General features: G+C 32.9%; 1 protein-coding gene and 1 long non-coding RNA gene across 2 annotated transcripts in view; one reads left to right on the forward strand and one right to left on the reverse strand.

Moving 5' to 3' along the window:
* LOC114328380 (zinc finger protein jing homolog) overlaps positions 1 to 22,788 on the forward strand; it is a 548,292-nt gene that overhangs the window by 218,285 nt on the left and 307,219 nt on the right. The window lies entirely within an intron of this gene.
* Positions 1,613 to 3,770, reverse strand: LOC126878987 (uncharacterized). Its single transcript, XR_007695934.1, has 2 exons — positions 3,350 to 3,770; positions 1,613 to 2,788 (listed from the first exon to the last, which is right to left on the reverse strand). It is a non-coding gene; the product is annotated as an uncharacterized LOC126878987 (long non-coding RNA).

Raw genomic sequence — 22,788 nt, forward strand, 5'->3', positions numbered from 1 at the left:
GGTAGCCGTGTCGGTGGCACCTGATTGATAACAGTGTGAACACGGGAGCCGTGTCGGCGGACTTAAAAGTGTTAATTACATTTTTTCATAAGTTTCTATCGTGGGTGACGGCAATAAGGCTTTGTACACATGTATGCTTTGCTAGTGCTAACGCCGCGGTTAACCTGCTAACGCCGCGGTTAACCTGCTAACGCGCGCTTACATGTGTACTATACTCTTTGTTCCTTGGTAATTCGCAACGCGGCGTTAGACGCCCGCATATGTACCGGGTGTCCCAATAAGAATGGCTCTCGGCCATATCTCAGGAACCGTTTATAGTACAGCTTTGAGAAAAAAATATTTATAACAAAAGTTGCATCGGGAAAAGCCTGGAAATTATTTTCATAATTGTAGGTCCACCGCTAAAGGGCGTAATTGAATATCAAAAATTGAAAAATCAAAATTTTACAAAATTTACCTAATGAAAGGGCACTGAAAATCCAATCATCGTATTCTTCATAAAATTCTGCGCATATTTGATTTCACAAGTTTAGGTCTACCTTTGCAAATAAGAGGTGGGGGTGAGTGGGAACCTTCTTATGAAAAAATGGCTGTAAGTCAGGTTCTGCTAAATCGAATTTTGCATACTTGGTCTTGTTGAAAACAGCTCTTTTTCGTCAATGTAAGTGTCTTATTTTCGAAATAGCCTAATAAGTAATATGCAAGCTAGGAGGCGGTATTTAATTATTTTCAGAAATCTAGTTTTCTTTGGAAAATATTAAATACAAGTATGCATTTTTAATCCTGTATTACAAAATTAGACCAAATTAGCAACATAATACCGAAAACCGCATGTCGATACCATTTTTCTATCTCGAGATATCTTAAGAAATTTGTAAATTTTCAACCTAACTGTTACTGTCACCGGTAAACGAAGTTAAGGAAAAGTAGTGTGCTATGGAAAAAGCAAATAAACATTTTCCAGATGTAAACGTATATAATTAATTAAAACAACAATAATACAAACTGTAACAACTAGCTGATGATTTTCTGTTGGAGTGAATGAAAAGGGAGTGGTAAACTCCAACAGAAGTAGTAAAAAGAAGAAGATCTACTTAATGTAGCCAAAGGACAAAAATGTGTGGCTTCTCCGTTGAAGAAGCTGGAGTAACTAAAATACAACTTTGTAGTAGTATTTGTATGGAAGGATGCCAAGACAAAGAATATCGAATTGATACAGGACTAGAGATGAGAAATCATTAATAGATAGATATAACTTGAATGGCTAGCTAAATATGTATGAGAAGGGCCACTTGACACTCAAGGAAGGATTCGGCCAATTTGCACGGCTATTTTTGGCCAGACAATAGATTAAAGGAAGTGACAATGATGGCTCGAAAAGAAGATATGAAGATAATGTTCAGAAAATAGATAGAGTAAATATAATAATATACTGAAAATAGAATGAATTTTTGGGCGCCAGAAGAAGGATAACTAGGTTAACGCTCTTCCAGGTATTCTACGCTGCTATAGAGTATGTTAAATTTGTAGTACAAGTATGTGAAAAGTTATTAAAGATTATTAAATTATAAAATATACTACTAAAAATAAAGGAGTAATAAGAAAAAAAAAATCACAATAAATGTATATTTATTGAATGTAACTACTAGATCTTTTTAACAATCTCTGAGTTAGGACAAGTAACTAGTGTGTAACTCTAACATGACAGGAAAAAGTGATACTAGTGAAAGTCAATTACAAAATCATCATACAACTATGATCTAAGAATACTCTTTATAAGGTTAGAAAAACTGACTACGGGTACCTCTAATACAGGAAGTACAACTTACAACTAGGTTAGTAGAACCCTCACCAAATAATAATTGTACGTTTATAATACGTACACCTTAATTAAATACTACCTGATACTATATATAACATATAAATACCTCACTGTGAGTGGGACAGGCACAAGCCTTATTGAATAAATAAACCTACGAGTGGATACACAGATCCTTTTCCTAACTCGTGGTTTATAATAGTAATAATAACAAGTGAAACCAAAAACTAATCTGAGGGATTAGAATCCAGAAGTTCATATGAATTTAATAAATTAAAGTTAAAGTTAAATAAAGTTAATAAGTTAAAGTTAAGTAAAGTTAATAAGTTCAAGTTAAATAAAGTTAATAATTACAATTTTGACTAATATGTGAAGTTAATTTTTAAAAATTTAATTAAACATATACTAAAATAATGGAATGAGTTTAAATAATTCTACAAAAGTGGAACACAGCCTAAAAATAATCAAGATAAGAGTACCGACTACTATTATCAGGGAAAATATCTGAGCTCAGAAATTTATACCTTTATAGATTGCAGAGTGTTGGGGAACGCTATCAATTAAATATTATGTTGTAAAGAAAAAAAACCTATAAAAAATATAAAGCAGGAAAATTGTGTGTGCAATTGAACTATAAAAAAAAATGTACTAAATATCACAAAACCAGTCTGTCTTTAATAAGAGCACAGTAAATGTTCCCAAACAAACCACTCTTTCCTAATCTTGAAGTTGATGTAATGAGCACCCAAGGGTGCTAACTCTCGCTAGCAGCTGTCCTGCTGGAGGTACAGGAGAGGAAGACTGGTAGAAAGCAGCTGAAGGTACTCAAAACTGTTGGAAAGCAGCTGGAGGTACTCAAAAAAAAGAAAATGTGGAAATAATCCAGGCTGGTCGCCTATTGATTGTTTCTCTCTGTGTGGTCTGGCCTTGGTGTTGTTGTAGGGTGGCTTTAAGATTTCATGGTAGGTGCTAAAAAAAACACAGTGTGGTGTTACTACCAATCTACCAATGTCAAAAAAAAGAAGCAAGAGATACGAGGAGGTGTTTTTATTCCTATGGGAATAAGAAGAAATAGGTCATTAAGTCCAAAAACTTGAATGACTAGACAGCTTGACCTTTTATCAGGTTGCTATCAGATGACCTTGGTCAAATAACACAAGTAATTTCCAATTGAAATACAAAATATAATTACTGTGAAAGAATATTTTATTATAATATATACACCGGTATATAGATATATTATACAAGGATGAAATATAGTAAGACTAAGCGATGGATACTTATTTGATCATCGTTCAAAAGATAGGAGTTCTGTAGACTTGAAAGGAATATAAAAAATGGAGTTTAAATTAGCTCTATTTTCCAACTGGAAGCACAAATTAACAACGAATATTGAATTATCTCTAGATGAGTTTGATCCATGAAAATAAAACATAAAAACCATGAAAATAGACTATGTGAAACTTAGTTAGCAAATGTCAAGGACTTCCAAAATGGCTGAATAAAATACTTAATAAAATGTGTATTTACCGGGGTAGAACTCATTGGATATAGTATGCTCTAAAATTCTTCAAATCCACTGCTGCTGGATAACTTCACTATACTTTTATTGTAATATTTAATCAATTTGGAACTGAGAATTAGAGGTGAATAATTGAGTCTAATGACCCCGCACACTACGATTCAGACCGAACACTCGAGAAACAATGGCAATCCAAGGCTCACGTTCACAGCTGAATCCTTCGTACCCCTCTACTAAGCATTGGCTGTCAAAGTGGGGAAACCAATGTTGCCACGTTTTAAATGTGACGTCATCAAGCATTTAAAAATTCTGAGATGGGTTTAAGTTCTATTTGAATAAACATTGAAAGAAAATAATTCTGAAAATAATTAAATAATATTTTGGATAGTTAAATAATATCTTCCCATCAATAATCGATTCTATAAGGGGCGGAACGTCACAAAACAACACTATAAAATATAACAAAGAAATAAAAGCAACTACTTACTTAGTGACGACCTAAATGTTCAAATTGTTGCCCATCATTTTCGATGCAAGCATTTACTCTTTCAAGAGTAGATTGAACAGCATTCTCAATTTCTGCTTTCGCAATGCTTTGAATGACGTTTCGTATTCTCTAGATTCTAGATCATGTTTTCTCGCGTAGTGGGCCTAGCGGCAAAAACAAGGTCTTTAATCCGTCCCCATAAATAAAAGTCTAAAACAGTTAAATCTGTTGCTATTCAATCTACTCTTGAAAGAAAATGATGGGCAACAATTTTAACATTTAGGCAGTCACTAAGACTAAGTAAGTAGTTGCTTTTATTTCTTTGTTATATTTTATAGTGTTGTTTGTCTTATTGTTGTTTTAATTAATTATATACGTTTACATCTGGAAAATGTTTATTTGCTTTTTCCATAGCACACTACTTTTCCTTAACCTCGTTTACCGGTTACAGTAACAGTTATGTTTAAAATTTACACATTTCTTAAGATATCATGAGATAGAAAAAAGGTATTGACATGCGGTTTTCGGTATTATGTTGCTAATTTGGTCTAATTTTGTAATACAGGATTAAAAATGCATACTTGTATTTAATATTTTCCAAAGAAAACTAGATTTCTGAAAATAATTAAATACCGCCTCCTAGCTTGCATATTACTTAATAGGCTATTTCGAAAATAAGACACTTACATTGACGAAAAAGAGCTGTTTTCAACAAGATCAAGTATGCAAAATTCGATTTAGCAGAACCGGACTTACAGCCATTTTTTCATAAGAAGATTCCCACTTACCCCCACCTCTTATTTGCAAAGGTGGACCTAAACGCGTGAAATCAAATATGGGCAGAATTTTATGAATAATACGATGATTGGATTTTCAGTGCCCTTTCATTAGGTAAATTTTGTAAAATTTTGATTTTTCAATTTTTGATATTGACGCCCTTTAGCGGTGGACCTACAATTATGAAAATAATTTCCAGGCCTTTCCCGCGGCAACTTTTGTTATAAATATTTTTTTCTCAAAGCTGTACTATAAACGGTTCCTGAGATATGGCCGAGAGCCATTCTTATTGGGACACCCGTTACATACAAACACTAACCATTTTATCCTTTATGTCAGTTTTTAATTACATACACATATTGAATAAAAAAAAATGCAATTGCAATAATATTGCTAATCAATCGATTAAAAACAAGTCAACAAGTTGTCGATTTTTCATAATTGAAATAAATGATATGCTATGTTTTAATTATAGCCATACCTGTCAAGATAAAACACTTGAATGAAAGCTTAAGCTGTTCGTTGGTACAACTTCCGAGGAAAAAATATAAATTGCTCTGTACTGTCAATAAACCATTATCCAATACAGACTTTTTTATCTCACAGATAAACAGCGTTCTCATTGTTTGTTTTCGACAATTTAGAATCGGTGGAATTCAGAATCTCGATCATGGAGTAGAGATGGGATACTGTTTTGATCTAGTAACATGTAAAATATGAGGAAAGAGACAAATTCATACAAAAGTAAAGCTAAGGAATGTTTGGACCATTTTTGTTGTTATTTCAACATTTAAAACTGTACTGTCTAGCTAGATTGCTGTTTAACTGATCCTATTATCAGGGTATACTTTTTTCGGAGAAGACGTCCCTTATTTTTCTATCTCTGTTGGTTCCGTAATTCATGTTTTGCCTTAATTTCCATGTTAGTTAGCATCTTCGTTTGGTTCAGGTTTGTGCGCATGACTTTTTTTCTCTCCTTTCGATGGTATTTCAATGTTCTTCTCGTCTAACATGAATTCTTCTATCGGTCTACACTACACGTTCATATAATTATACAGGGTAGCGAGAAAGTATGGAAACACGGTAATTTCTCGGAAACTGCTTGAACGATTGTTATAAATTTTGGTGGGTAAGGGTATTCTAATACGGCCGATATTATAGTGGTAATTACATTGTTGTCAAATCTTCCGTTTTTCTGGAAGTCTAATGAACTTTCTTATTTTAAATGGAACACCCTGTATAGTTTGTACGTTTTGAAGTCCTTAAGAAATACTGATTATTTTTCATGTTATGTTCCCTATACCTAAATGCCATCATTTCGGAGTTATTGCTACATTTATTAAAAAAAATTTGTTTAACAAATTATACAAATTTATTTTTTTGGATCGGGTAAACATTATTTTAGGTTCTTTGGGTTATTGGGAACAAAAATGGTATTTTGTAATTTTCCTCAAAAGTTAATCGTTTCCGAGTTATAAACAATTTAAAACTGAAAAAAAATCGAAAAATGACGATTTTCTTGGTTCAAAAACACAAGTAAAAAATATTATTTTTAAAACTATGAAGTGCCTAAATTAAAGTTCAAACCTTATTTTATCAGATACCGATAAGTGATTTGGTCTTATTTCATTCTAAAACATCATGTTTTAGTTGTTAATGCAGCCCGATAGCCCGTCCTCTCATATTATGAGCTTAATTATCAATTAAAAAAAAACAATGTTTTAGAATAAAATATGCCAAAAATTCTTATAGGGATCTGATAGAAAAATGTTTGCTTGAATTTATATACTTCCTAATTTTAAAAATGATTTTTTACTTGTGTTTTTGAACCTTGAAAATCGTCATTTTTCGTTTTTTTTTTCAGTTTTAAATTGTATAAATAATAATAAAAACTCGGAAACGATTAACTTTTGAGGAAAATTACAAAAGACCTTTTTTGTTCCCAATGATCCAAAGAACCTAAAATAATGTCTAGCTGGGCCGAAAAAATTGATTTTTATAAATTGTTAAAAATTGTTTTTTTTTTTTAATAAATGTAGCAATAACTCCGAAATTATGGCATTTAGGTATAGGGAACATAACATGAAAAATAATCGGTATTTCTTAAGGACTTCAAAACGCAAAAAATATACAGGGTGTTCCATTTAAAATAAGAAAGTTCATTAGATTTCTAGAAGAACGGAAGATTTGACAACAAAGTAGTTACCACTATAATATCGGCCGCATTAGAGTATCCTTAACTACCAAAATTTATAAAAATCGTATAAGTGGTTTCCGAGAAATTACTTTGTTTCCATACTTTCTCGCTACCCTGTATAATTGTAATTTAAATATTGAAGATATGTTGTATTTTTATTTCAGTTAGTTCAAATTGGATATTTGCACAATCTCGAGCAGAAAAAAAACAAAGTCAGAATTAATAGAACAGTTGAAAATATTATAAAACAATCAGATTATTTTTTATTAAATTCTAAAACAACAATTATTATTGAAAATAATAATAATTGTGCATATGTTTAATAAGAACGAAATCACACACTCCTTGACATCTTCCATCTTTAATTATTGTAATCATTTGCTCTAAAGGAGCAAAACATAACAAGATGCAAAAACAAACATTACACCAACGTAAAATCAGAAATGCATCTATCAGACGCGTCCTCGACGATAAATTTTAATAATATTTTTCTACAACCGTGTTAAAAATGCAATTTTTAGCACTCCATACGAGCGTTAAAAATGCTACTTTAAGGCACTAGTGTTTTAAAAATTTTATGGCACTGCAGTTCGTATTGACCGTATAGGCAATTTTGATGTAATGTCAAAAAAATATAAAAATGATGTGTCAGTCAAGTTCAAGTAAAAGTTTTTGTAGATATTGTCCTGTAATTACGTTTGTAGAAAAAATATTGTATGATATGCGTGTTAAAAAGTACATTTTTAAGGCACTCATGTGAATTGCAGAACTCGCTTCGCTCATTCTGCAAACTTTCACATGCGTGCCTTAAACGTGTACTTTTAACTTTTTAACACTTATATCATAAATAACTATTAGCAACTCGTAAATTATATGAAGATTCTATAAAAATCTATTAATTAATAATCTTCGATCCAATTCTTAATTATCATAAACCACCCTGTACACTTCATGGGGTGTACGTGACGAAACACTTGTACCCCTGCATCATCCTCATTGTTGATCCCTCTTTATGCGCCCGAGCGCATTCATCCATCTTTTTATGACACTCTTTCGCATCCCCACCATCAAGTCGAGTCTTTCTCCTACACTCACATAAGATTAATTTTGTACATTGAGATGACCGAGACAACAGCAACCCTTGTTTATACTGCGTACAGGGTTGATAAAAGATTTAAGTGCTCCGGTTATACACCTATACAGATATACATATTTTGAAGTGATTGTTTTAGAACAATAATTAGTATGTCAATTTAATATGATGTGCACTATTGAATATGTGAAAAAGGTTTTATAAAAGCAGTGCCCTGAAGTGCCATAAGAAGATGCAGATTAAAACGAAATTATAAAAATATTTCATCTCTATAGGTACAGTTCAAAAAGGCAAAAGGAAGGTGTCAGGTTCTGCTAGTGTTAATGAACAATTATTAATGCATGTCTTGAAATCAAAGAACATAAACTACATTGACCACATGATCATATCTAATTTATACTATATATAAGCAACGACTCGATTCTAGATCCTGACCCACTGCTTTGCGCCGTGTAATTTGGGTTGCCTACTGCGAACTTTTTGCATGTCTTCTTAAATCATGTTTACGTGTATACACTTTTCCACATTCCACGCACTTTTAATTCTTTCCACACCGAACATTTTCGTTGTCAAGAAAATGAAATACCTACTCAAAAAGCAAACACAGAACTGTGAACAGTAGAAATGATTGAATCGGAAAATTTATCTAACAGCTTTACTGTTCAATTCGTAATTATACAAAGAGTCTACATTCTACCACATCCAATACTATTTTAATATTAAATATCATGTAACTGCAGTAAATATCGATTTTTATTATCACTAAACAGTCTTTTCAGCGTTTTTCTAAAACAATTTTAACGGTCACATATCGACACATTTTTGGCAGAGTAACGTAAGTGACATTTTTGAAAATCATGTTTTTCCATTAAACTAACGCTATTATTATTGTTTAGAAGATACTGCCAAAGTGTAGTAAGCCTATACATATATTGTTTAAACTAATTCTAGGCTTACTACACTTTGGCAGTATGTACCTTCTAAGCAATAATAGTGCTAGTTTAATGGAAAAACATGATTTTCGCCAAAAATGTCACTTACGTTACTTTGCCAAAAAACGTATCGATATGATCATTCACACATGACATAATTAGCATATAAGCAAATCACATAATATGATTCATTGAATGCGCTTCGCAATTAAAATCTAGAGTTTAAACAACCAATTAAATTTGGTCAGCCCTAGCTTTTCACCGACCTTCAAGTGACTTTACATCAATTGATTTTGAATTTTGAGTCAAGCATAGCCACAGATCAATCTTTATAATAACTTTTCACCTTCATTTTTAAGTACAGTGGAACCTCGATAAGTCGGATTAATCGAGACCGCGGCCGATCCGGGTTATGGAAAATCCGGGTTAGCCGGAGAATATGGTAAAAATTAGTGAAATAAATATTTTTAATAGGAAAATACACATTATAATTGCCAAAACATGAAATACATATGCACAGTACATCTAAATTACGTACAAGTGGTATACACTATTGTTTATTTCTTGGTAAAAAACTCAGTGAAAGTGAAAAAATGTTTGTTTTGTCTGATGAAAATCGGTCCGGGTTATCCGGATTTCCGGGTTATCGGGGTTCCACTGTACATCTAAAAAGGTACTACCTACATAATTTAATTTATTCATGCCTTACAATGTGAATTTTTAAAGTGGTTAGGTAATATAGCAAAATTTTATTATTTATAAAATTCTTTCATACAGCATGACTTGCTCGAAAACCCTTTTCTTTGTAATATCTATAAATTAATAATTTTCCCATTTCTATTTTATTCCAATTGCTATTTGTAAGTAATATTTTTTAAATAACTCAAAGGCCCACTTCGCCGATTCAAGTTTATATAGGCAACCCAAATTACACGGCGCAAAGTAGTGGGTCAGGATTTAGACAGAATGTAAGCAACGAGCAAAAGTACGTGTTAACGAACAGCTGTCAAAGGAAATTGAAATCGGACGTGGGGTGAGACAGTGATACGTGTTTTCGCCAATTCTTTTTAATGCTTACTCGGAAAGGATCTTGAAAAAACTCTTGAGGGTGAAACAGCTGGAATGAAGGTAAATGGAGTTTCCATTAACAACATTAGATATGCGGATGATACTGTCATCTTAGCCGAAAATATTGGAGATCTTCAGAGGCTGGTGACCAGAATAGCGAAGTTTGGACAAGAATACGGTCTAACAATGAACGTGGAGACGACAAAATTTATGAGACTATCGAAAACTCAAAGAAATAACTTGAAATTTGAAATGTGGACCTATAGAAGAATTATGAGGGTTTCCTGGGTAGAAAGAGTTACGAACAACGAAGTACTGAGAAGAATGGGTAAAGAGAAGGAAGTTGAACTTACAATTAAAGAAAGAAAACTACAGTATCTCGGACATGTGATGCGGGGCGAGAAGTATGGCATCCTGCGACTCATAATGCAAGGAAAGATAGATGGCAGAAGAAGCATCGGAAGAAGACGAATTTCATGGCTGAAGAACCTGAGAGAATGGTTTGGATGCAGCTCAAAACAACTATTTAGAGCTACTGCCTCAAAAATTAAAATAGCTATGATGATTGTCAACCTCCGTAGCGGAGATGGCACCTAAAGAAGAAGAAAGAAATAACGAGAATCTCTTCATAAATGAAACCAATGTCGAACGAGTAGACCAATATGCATATCTTGAAACAATGATAAACTCCACAGGTGATTACTTCCAGGAAATCAAAATCAGAATAGAAAAGGCTAGAGCAAATTTTAACAAAATGAGAGAAGTTCTCTGCACAAAAGATTTGAAGTTGAAGTTAAAAGTTTGATTGGCTAGGTGTACTTTCTTGGAATCTTGGACCTTGGGTGTATAGAAGGATTCTGAAAATATAGTGGACAGAACACATCACAAACAAAAAGGTTCTGAGAAAGATGAATAAAGAAATAGAAGTCTTAAATACCATCAAAACAAGAAAATTAGAATATCTCGGGTGAAGAGAGATTCAACGTGCTCTGATTGATTATGCAGAGGAAGATTCAAAGAAAGAGAAGAGAGACGCAGAATATCGTGGCTGCGCAACCTGAGGGAATGGTACGTCTGTGAGTCCGAATAGCTATGACGATTGCCGACCTCCGTCGCGTTGATGGCACTTAAAGAAGCAAATATTCTAATCTGTTGTTGATATCGTCCTCTACACTAACTCATCAGCATATAGATTTTTTTTTATTTGCGGGTGTTAATAAGTTATTTCTGAAGTTTTGTCACTTCTTTTTGAACAATATTCCCCAACATTGTGTTGCAAATTAGGAACCCTGTTCGGCGATATTTCTCCCAAAATGTTCGGTGTAATTTGTTTGATGTGCCCATTGCCGATGCCGAATGTAACGAGATAAACGTGTCAATCTTTCGCATACAAAATAAGCCACAAAGTAACAACAAGGTCAATCAATTCGCTAATGTATTTGATTTATGGCGCTTTAAAGTAGGAAGCGAAAAGCGAATGTAAACTCATCAATTTTGATTTGATATGCGCATCGAGTGTTTGTGTATATTTTATGTAAAGCCGACGAGGAAGGTGTTTTGATAGCCACAAACATCGGTTTCTCCTATTTGTTTTGCAAATAAGATATCTGTATATTTTTCAAAAACAAACAAACAAAACCAGTTACTTAGTGTTCATTTCAATATGCATCTTCGTTTTAATGATCCATACACTTCTGCTTGTTAGTCCAGGGTAATAAGATTTTCTCGGGACACTCAAAGCTCCAGGTAGCTGACTATTTTTTTAGTTATTGTAGATCTATAGGAAGAAAACCTACCTGTTTCCTGCCTAGAGTTCGCGTCCGTTTTTTAATTAACAATTTAAGTGCAAAAATCGCGATATTTTCGATTTTTTGCACTCCATTCAAAAGCTAAATAGTTGACATAAAATTACAAAATTCAGTTTTTTAGAACATTGAAAAACCTTCAAAATGCCGATTTTTGAAAGTTAAAAAGTTAATTTGTTGCTACGCAAACTGCAAAATAAGTGAAAATCGTTATTTGTTAATAACTTTTACTAAAACTACCTTAGAACTTTAGTGTTTCACCCAAAGTTGGGTATTGCGGTACTTAACAAACCCTCAAAATTTGAGACCGATTTATTAATTAGTTTAAGAGTTATTCTATTTGTTTATCCCAGAGACCTTTATTTTGCAATAAGATAAGACAGAAAATAATGAAGATAGGGCAATTCTGAGTAAGCCAAATGAAAGTAGAAGAGTGATAGTATTAAAATGTATTAAAAAAAGATAAAAAAATAATTAACATAGTCAAAAATCCTAATGCCAAATTTTTAAAATTTTGTTGTTTATAGACATTTAGAATAACTTTAAAAATGTTGTCCGTAGAATCAATCTTTTTATATATTCGAAAAGATAGTATTTTCACAAGAATTTTCAAATAAAAAAATTTAGCCTGGGCTCAATTGGGACATAGTTAGCCATATGTTTTTTTTTTTAATTCACAGCTAATTTGTTTATAATAATTAAGGAATCTCATTAATGCCATTTTAAAGAATGGGATTTGTATTTTTTCTTAAAAAATTTGCACAAACATTATACTTTCACAGGACCCTCTACGATTTTTCAAAAATGTAGTGCAAACGATTACTAGGGGGAACCTACAAATCCAGCGAGTTAAAATACCGAAAAAGCAATTTCAAACGAATATAATTTTCTGTATCTCCGGTTCAACTCAATGGATTTTGATCTTTCTTTTTTAATTCGTATGTAGTTTCTACGTACATTACGAATATGCAATTTGTTTATAAATTTAATAATTAATAAACAGTCTAATTTGTTTAAACAATTCTTGAAAAAATATTTTTTTTACAAAAATCTATTTTTTTAATCATAGTGTCATTAATGATCATAGAAAAAGTTAAAGTACACTTTAATAAATAAATGATTTTTACTAGATAATTATTTATTGAAGATAATTTATTTATTAAAGTATACCTTAACTTTTTCTGTGATTAATAGGGATAGTATGATTAAAATCATGGATTTTTGGGAAAAAATTATTTTTTCAAAAATTGTTTAAACAAATTAGACTGTTTATTAATTAATAAATGTCTACACAAATTGCATATTTGTAATGTACAGAAAAATTACATACAAATTAAAAAAAGAACGATCAAAATATATTCAGTAGATCCCGAGATATAGAAAATGATAGTAGTTTTAAGTTGCCTTTTTTAGTTTTTGAACTCATGCATTTGTCGGATCCCAGCTCCCCCTTCATTTACTACGACTAGTCACCAATTGAACTACATTTTTAAAAATTCGTGTAAAACACCAGCTTTTCTAATATGTAAAATGACTTTTTCTACGGACAATATTTTTAAAGTTATTCTAAATGTTTATAAACTACAAAATTTCACAAATTTGGCATTTATGAGCGTATGGCGTCGATGAGGTACATCGACTGATTGTCGACATTGCTGTAGCCGAAATGGCCTAATTATTGTAACTTTAAGGCCTTTTGACCTAACTATGTAGCTAGTTCCAACTATGGATCTAAAGTAAGTAACCACATGTTTTAATTTTCTTAACTTTCAAACAGTCAAAATTTCATCTTGGCCTCTTTTAATACAGTGGTTTGTTTATTTTAAGTTTTCTACCTGATGATGGACTGATTGGTCCGAAAACGTTTGTGTTATTTGTGTACTATAGATGTACCCACTTCAATCCAATTTGGATCATTTTAGATAAAGATTTTAATAAATTTATATTTCCTTAGTTTTACTTCCTTAGTAAGTTTTTTATTATGGTATACAGCCAATGAGAGGAATCTTTTCCTTTATAAAATATACAATTAGCTAAACTCATAACTCCATTTTTACTCAATTTGTGAATATATGCGCCATCTGCTTGTAAATTAATTTATCTGTCTTTTGACCAAATCCTGTAACTCTTGTTACAGTCTAAATGTAGAAATTAAATATAACGATGGCTTAGTGTGAAAACCTCGTATCTCATTAAATTACAATTTTACAGGAGAGGCAAAAAACTGATTTTCTGCATAATATAACCTAAAAACAAAAATTACCGTTACATATTTTTAATTCGAGCACATTGACACAAATATCTGATATTGGCCTAGAGCTAAAAGTGTTAAATGTTGCTATTAAATTGGAAATACAAATATTAACTATGAAAAACACGTAAATATCCTTGCAGTTTATAGAACCTTTGCCCAAGTAACTATGATAACCTCGTATATCTTGATATACGTGTTTTTCATCTTAAATGAGGTTGTGTTTATTATTATTTACGAGGTTTTTATTGCTATTTCATTTTTCATAGCTTATTGCACACCTCCAAATACTAGGTTGATACAGTACAAATCTTTTGATTTAAGGTTCATAAAATGTTTCTGTATGCAGGACTACCTTTTACTGTTCACAAAAAACATTTCTCCAAGCCGAATCTCCCAAACAAATACTCCAAATTAAGTACCAAAGTCTTGGTTATAAATATACGAGGTATTCACACTAAATCAAAAGAGCAATTGATATACGTGGTTTTTTTTTCGGCTATAGAAAATAGTCTAGTGCTAGTGTATTTGGATTTTTTCTAACAGTTGTAAATCGTGAGATACAAGGTTTTCAAACTAAAACCACCAAAATGTCATTTTCGAAAAAAATGAGATACGAGGTTTTCACACTAAGCCATCGATAAGCGAAAAAGTAAACCTTGTAACTTCGTATCAGCTTTTGACTTCAGAAAACCACGTACCTCCAATTATGTTTATAATGCTTGTGTGCTTTTATCCTCGTAACGCCAACTCCAAATTAATATTTTTTTAATTGGGACAAACCTCGTAACTCCACAAAATTTTAGAAAATTTTAAAAATGATTCTCCACAATCAGTTATATTATTTTATTTTAAAATGTTCGTTTAATTTTGACAAAATCGCAAAATTTATTCCAAATTCAAATTTTTGCGTCTCCTGAATAATTTGTCGTTTTGGAGTTACGAGTTTTGCTAATTAGGGTGACAATATGTCTTACATTTTCGTTTTTTTTTTTTGGAAATATGTTTACATTTCAACAATTTATTGCTGCTGTGCCAATATCACCTTCTCAGAAAGAATCTTTAGTATTTAGACTTTTTAAATATAATCATTATTAAAAAGTGATTAAATATAAAATAGTCGCATCTAAGACTAATCCTAGATGAAAATATAACCGGCAGCTACGTAGCGAGTTGAATCAGTGGCAAGTTTTAAAGCTTTCACATCCTAGAGCTACCAGCTTATCCAACTTTATGAGCACAAGCAGTCAAATCACTTTTTTTGCTTTGGGAATATTTCATATCGCAGAGAAATAGCGGGATTAGCGCGATAAGGAAAGAGAAATTTATTAGAATGTTAGAATTCGAAATGTAATCTATACTTAGCACCCATTTTTGCGAAAAAGCACTATTAACAATAAACAATATAGTACAACAAAGCATTAAGATTATTATTTAAAATATGTTAATTAAAAAATAAGAAGTAGAAAAGGATTGAGATAATGGAAACTTCTTCTTTTCTAAACTAGCTTTACCCGCTAGTGTTGGTATACATTCTCTTTTTCCATTCTTTTTTGTTTCTCGATGATAACATTTTCATTTTTGTGTAGTCTATCCCTCTGACTTTACCTGCTTTTGTATTTTCATGTATTCAGATTTTTCTTGGCCGTTTTCTCATAGCTCAAGCTCAAGAAGAACATAGTTTCCATTTCAGGGTTTTGTTGATTCCTTAATTAGGATCTATAAGATCTTTGAGAACTATTCTCGAAAAAAAGATGGATGAACAACAGGAACAATGCGACAACAATCGTAGACAAACAGAAAATGTTTCTCATATAAAGGTCGAATTTTCAATGGGAGGTAATAAATTAACCAAAATTTCAACAATTATGCCAAATTTAAAGCAAAATTTCAAACAGCGCAAAGTGGATTTGTATTTCGAACATTTTACATGAAAATTCGCTCAGGAATGGACGTAACGGTAAAAATATCCACCCCTGGCTCTGGCTTCCAGACCTGTTTGTTCGATAAAAGCAAAGCGGGGTTTGGGGGTTCAAGCCCGCCGCTATTTCCTACAAAAAATGCCAAGTTGGCCGCGAAGGCCAGTGTTGCCAGTGTTTTAGTCGATCTAGAAGCTTAAAGTATGATTCTCTGATTGAATTCCTAGAGAAGATTGTTAATTGTCGTAAATAGGTGAAGTTTGTACAAAAAGGCAATATTTGGTTGGTTTTGGCTTGTTTACTTATAAAAAATGGCTTATGTACTTTCTTTGGACAAGAAATACAGCTCCGACCCTTTGCTCTCTTTACTATTATTATCAGTTTTAAAAGTTCCTTCTAATCAATCCTAAAGATGTGGCCCAAATATTCAAGTGTGATATCCTGGGCTAATCACTAAACCAAAATTATAAAAACAACAGAAGTTACTGGAGCAAAGTAAGTCGAAGAGGAAAGAAAAGAAAAGAATACACAGAAGTAGGAGACAAGCATAACCAAATACAGACAGATATAACAAATACTAGAGGTGTAAAGAGATTATTATGACAAGAAATCTATGGGCGAGGAAGAAACCGTAGAAACAGAGACAGAAGGAAATATAAAACAGATCTCAGCATACAGAGAGGAGAATAAGATGCCGGGAAGCAGGGCAAAAGGATACCTGAATTAAATCTGGACAGATAATTAAAAATCATCCAGAGTTGGAAATGATACCAGATGCAATGCAACCTAAAAATAATGTGGAAGAGCCGTTTGCCATCCTCTTTCCAGGTAAGAATGTGACGACCGCAGCGCAGTGGTTATGTTACTGCCTTAACAAGCTGGAGGACTCGGGGAATCCCGGCACTAACGAAATTTTCAATTTCTAATTTAACTAAGCTGCCATCGTTCTTCGGAGGGCACGTAAAGCTGTCGGTCGGTTCCGGCTGCATAAGTAGTATTTAAGTCATGTTAAGTGTGCTTGCGCGACCTGAACACCCTAACCTATTAGCCGGAAGGACGCAAACTTACTTACTTTTTCCAGCAATTGACGAATGGGAGTCGAATAAAACTAATATCATAATGGCAGATCAATGCTGGAATAAAGACGGCTGTAAAACCGATGAAGGAGTTGGAGCTGGTAGTCTAAGAGCTAGTGAACCCTCCGACTAACGGTCGTCCTGTAAGGCTAGAAATTTGTCTAGTGATAATTCATAGCACACCAAGGCTAAAAACCATGACCTGGCAGGCCTCAGTGGTGCACGTGTATCTACCAGGTGAATCGAAAAGTGCAAATTTAGGGGGTAAAATAAACTTTCTCCTGTAAGGTTTAAATTTAAGTATGTGTTTGAGTAAGTCATTTAGAAGAAATGTGTACAATGACAGGCGATTCTGAAGAGCATAAGACCTTGCCAGGCGAGGGGAAAGATTAGGGGTTTTTCCTAAATTTATTTTTTGCATCGAACAAATTTTTTTTAGGTTTTTTGAATCATTCTAAACAGAAAAGGTCTTTAGTGATTTTTCTGTTAAGTTAATAGTTTTTGTTATATAAGCGATTAAAAATTTTGAAAATTGCGAAATCGACCATTTTTAACCCTAAATCGGACATTTATCTAAAAATTTTAAAGTTGCCAAGGCAGGTAGATATTCTTTAAACATTGATTGATGAAATCCCAAACAGTTTTTTGCAATACAATATCGGAAACACCTTTGTTTTTTAAATTGCTAATCAAGCGGGCGCGACACTGTAGTATAAGTGAGGACGTTTGAGTTGGCATAAATTCATTATCTCTAGGATGGGCAAATTTCAAGAGTAATCCAGGTCGATTTTTGTTTTTAAATTAGGACTTTTTGGCATATATATAATAATAGTGACGTCATCCATCTGAGCGTGATGACGTAATCGATGATTTTTTTTAAATGAGAGTAGGGGTTGTGTGTTAGCTCATTTGAAAGGTTATTTAATTCTCTATTGACTATAATAAACATTAACATAATTATTTATACAGGGTGTACAAAAAAATATTTTTTATTAAATTAACTTTGATTAAATTTGACAAATAGAAGAAAAATTTTTTTTTGTACACCCTGTATAAATAATTATGTTAATGTTTATATTACTGAATAGAGAATTAAATAACCTTTCAAATGAGCTATCACACAACCCCTACTCTTATTTAAAAAAATCATCGATTACGTCGTCACGCCCAGCTGGATGACGTCACTAGTATTATATATATACCAAAAAGTCCTAATTCAAAAATAAAAGTCGACCTGTCTGAGGATTTCTCTTGAAATTTCCCCATTCTCGAGATAATGAATTATGCAAACTCAAACGTCCTGACTTATACTACAGTGTCGCGCCCGCTTGATTAGCAATTTAAAAAACAAAGGAGTTTTCGATATTTGATTGCAAAAAACTCTTCGGCATTTCATCAATCAATGTTTAAAGAATATCTACGTACCTTGGCAACATTGAGATTTTTAGACAAATGTCCGATTTAGGGTTAAAAATGGCCGATTTAGTAATTTGCAAAACTTTCATTCGCTTATATAACAAAAACTATTAACTTACGAGAAAAATCACTAAAGATCTTTTCTATTTGGAATGATTCAAAAAACCTAAAAAAAATTTGTTCGATGCAAAAAGAATAATTTTAGGAAAAACCCCTAATCTTTCCCCTCGCCTGGCAAGGTCTTATGCTCTTCAGAATCGTCTGTCATTGTACACATTTCTTCTAAATGACTTATTCAAACACATACTTAAATTTAAACCTTACAGGAGAAAGTTTATTTTACCCCCTAAATTTGCACTTTTCGATTCACCTGGTAGATACACGTGCACCGCTGAGGCCTGCCAGGTATGGTTTTTAGCCTTGGTGTGCTATGAATTATCACTAGAAAAATTTCTAGCCTTACAGGACGACGGTTAGTCGGAGGGTTCACTAGCTCTTAGACTATGGGGTATCCGCAAGGAAAACCAAGACTAAGCCTTAGTGAAAGCCTAGGTATTCATTCAACTATCTTCCAAGCGGCAATTTATGCTATCGAGATATGCCTCCAGGAACTAATCACGAGGGACTGTAGGGAAAAATCTATTAAATTATATCTGATGCCAGGCGGCATTAGAAAAGGCACTAGAATTGAATCGGATTGACTAAATTAGTTTGGAGCTGTCTGAATCTGTTTCGGAGTGGAGAAAAGTCAGTTTATGGGTGCCTGGATATACTGGTATTGAAGGGAACGAAAAAGCGAACCTATTTGTCAGGGGAGGGGCAAAACAAACATTCAGGACCAGAAACTGTCGTTAGTATAGCAAGAAGCACAGTGAAAAGAACATTATGTAACTGGGTGGAACAGATCAAACGTAATCACTGGTACAAACAAGTGACACTTAAAGAGAACCAAAGTGCGGAAGGCACTAGAAAAGTAAGACTGACATGGGCAGGATTTGGAAAACTTTGTTGGATATTAAGAACCGCAAAATACCTCAATAACAGAGGAGCAACGTGTTCAACCACTGCGTCCTTCTTATCATAAAATATGGATGTCAAACTTGGACCCTGACCAAGGCAAATATGAATAATAGCCACAACAAAAAAAGCAATGTTAGGAATACGACTGTAAGATAAAAAGAGGAACGACTGGATAAGATTAAAAACGAAAGTCGTTGTGATATGTGAGCATATCACAACAAAAATTGCCAAGATGGAGCTTCGCAGGTCACATTGCCAGACAAAAAGACCAAGGTTGCAACGCCACAATACAACATTGCAGACCTTACAAATAGTCAAGAAAGCCACTGCGCATCCGCTAGGAAAAATATTCCGATCCGGAATTTTTGCACAATCTTACTCAAAAAGGACCCCTTTTAACAAATTTGCATGTTGCCAGGACCAAAAGTGGGTCAAAAATTTTTTAAACGTTTTTTTTTGTTTTCTTTTAAAATAATTTTTTTTGCATGGAACAAAGTTTTTTTTAATTTTTTTGGATCATTCCAAACAGAAAATGTCTTTGGTGACTTTTCTCTAAAGTTTCATAGTATTTGACATATAAGCGATTGAAAATTGAAAAATTGCGAAATCGGTCATTTTTAACTCTCAAAAACTATGTGAAAAACTGAAAATTTTAATGTTGCCAGCCAAGGTAGGTAGATATTCTTTAAACATCGATTGATGAAATCCCGAAGAGTTTTTTGCAATACAATATTCAAAACCCCTTTGTTTTTTAATTGCTAATCAAGCGTGCGCCACACTATTTTCCACCGTTGAATGTGTATACAGTATGGTACAAATGAAAGGAATAAATTCGTTATTTCGTAAACCGGCGACTTTAAGGAAAATTCCCGAAACAGGTCGATTTTTATTTTTAAGTTATGATATTGTGGCATATATAAAGTTTGAACATTTATTTTAAGCGAAAAGCAATGTTTATTTGTCAAATAAACTTTATTTTCTGATTTGTGAAAGCAGTAAATTGTATTTTCAATTAAATAAATTACATACATTCTTCTCTTTTGTCAAATAATTTAATTTAATAAACATTTTTGGACACCCTGTATAAATAATTATGTAAATGTTTATATTACTGAATAGGGAATTGAAGAACCTTTCAAATGGGCTAGCACACGACCCCTATTCTCATTTAAAAAAATCATCGATTACGTTATCACGCCCAGATGGATGACGTCACTAATATACCATATACGAGTATGCCACAATATCATAACTTAAAAATAAAAATCGACCTGTTTTGGTTTTTTTTCTTAAAGTCGCCGGTTTACGAAATGACGAATTTATTTCTTTCATTTGCACCATACTGTATACACATGCAACGGTGGAAAATAGTGTCGCGCACGCTTGATTAGCAATTAAAAAACAAAGGAGTTTTGAACATTGTATTGCAAAAAACTCTTCGGGATTTCATCAACCGATGTTTAAAGAATATCTACCTACTTTGGCAACATTCAAATTTTCAGTTCTTCACATAGCTTTTGAGGGTTAAAAATGACCGGTTTCGCAATTTTTCAATTTTTAATGTCAAATATATGTCAAATACTATCAACTTTAGAGAAAAGTCACCAAAGACCTTTTCTGTTTGGAATGATCAAAAAAACCTAAAAAAACTTTGTTCCATGCAAAAAAAAATAATTTTAAAAAGAAAACAAAATGTTTAAAAAAATTTTGACCCACTTTTGGTCCTGGCAACATGCAAATTTGTTAAAAGGGGTCCTTTTTCAGTAAGATTGTGCAAAAAATCCGAATCAGAATATTTTTCCTAGCGGATGCGCAGTGACTTTCTGGACTAAAAGGTAGACGACCAAGAGGAACGTCACAGATGAGATGGTTAGATGACATCAGAAAAATAGCTGGAACAAATTGGAAGTACGTTGCTCATGATAGAGATCGATGGAACGAGTTGAGAGAGGCCTATGTCCAAAAATGGACAATAGAAGGCTAAGAAGGTAGAAAGTAGAAGACCTTAAAGTAATCCGAAAAGTAATGAGGAACACTATGCAAAGGTCATAAGGAAAACTAAAAGAAGAATAACATAATACGAAAATATTCCAAGAAAAATTTCAAAAAGAAAAAATAAAAGCAGATTAATTAATGGAATGGTCAATGTCTTTTTGTTATTCTAAAAATGATGTCGAAACCCTTATTTATATATGTATCTTAAATTTTAATTCACCGGCAACGTTGGTCACGGCGCAACGTATGAGGGGTAGATATCGGCGCACTTGCACGTGCGTCCGCGTCCATCTCACCCTCCGCCAAACGCTCTCCCTCCCTTTCTTTCTTGGTTCCAATGGTGCGACAACGTGGGGAATGGGTGTGACCTATTAGCACCGTTTCTTTATTATTTTTTTTGCTGCGGCCTTGAGAATGACGTTTTTGTTTCTTGTTCGGAAGTTTCTTGAATGGAATTGCGGCGCGACGGTTTTTTTTGCCGCGAATGTTATGTAACGGATGGTAAACTGTATGGAATGTTATAAATCGATCGAGAAAGGATTTATCAATCTATTTTTGTGTCGTAAGCCCGAAAATAAATATTGGTAATCATCTAGTTTAGTTGTATGATTACAGTTGTAATACATATATGTATAGTACGAATAGCAAGAGACGAAAAATCGCCAAATGGAAGATCATTTGGGACGACCGAGGAAAAGATGGTCAGACAACGTGAATTTAGGCTAAAAACCGAAGTAAAACAGGCATTGAACCTATTTTAAAAAGTAGGAAGAAGAAGAAGAAGATTACAATTGTAGATATACCTACCATATACCTCGGACCTTTGATAGATAAGAAATCTATGAATAGTCACTATTAAAATATTTTACTGAAACCCTTTTAAAGACTAATTATGAACAAAATACAATTACATATTCGACTCCTCTCAAAGTAACTTACTTGGGATACCCGGCCAATTTTAAGAACTCTAGGCATTTTGAGTAATCTATAACAGGCTTCTCGGTCAGTTACACAAAATATAAAATAAAATTAACTGACCACGTAAAATTTTTTTTTGTTTTTTGTTTTACAATTTGCTTCAACCACAAAGGGTTATTAGCAATGAACTGTATTGACATCAAATTACAAAGTTTATATTAAATTTGGTTAATGAGTCCTATAGTACGTAAAAAATTGAGTCTTAGATGAATTATTTTCACTTAAACAATCTTTATGGTAGGGGAGCAAAGTATGCTAAATGTGCAGTCACTCGAGCGCTTTGGAGACCTATTGGGTTGTGAAGAGTAGGTCCTAAAACCAAAAAAAGTTGAGTAAAATTTTCCATTTTAGTGGGCGCTTGCCATTTTTTAATTTAATTTTCCATTTCCAACAATCGTTTTTTCCGATTATAACGCCATCTATGCATAATTCG

Source organism: Diabrotica virgifera, chromosome 1 (genome assembly GCF_917563875.1).
Source record: "Diabrotica virgifera virgifera chromosome 1, PGI_DIABVI_V3a".
NCBI lineage: Eukaryota > Metazoa > Arthropoda > Insecta > Coleoptera > Chrysomelidae > Diabrotica > Diabrotica virgifera.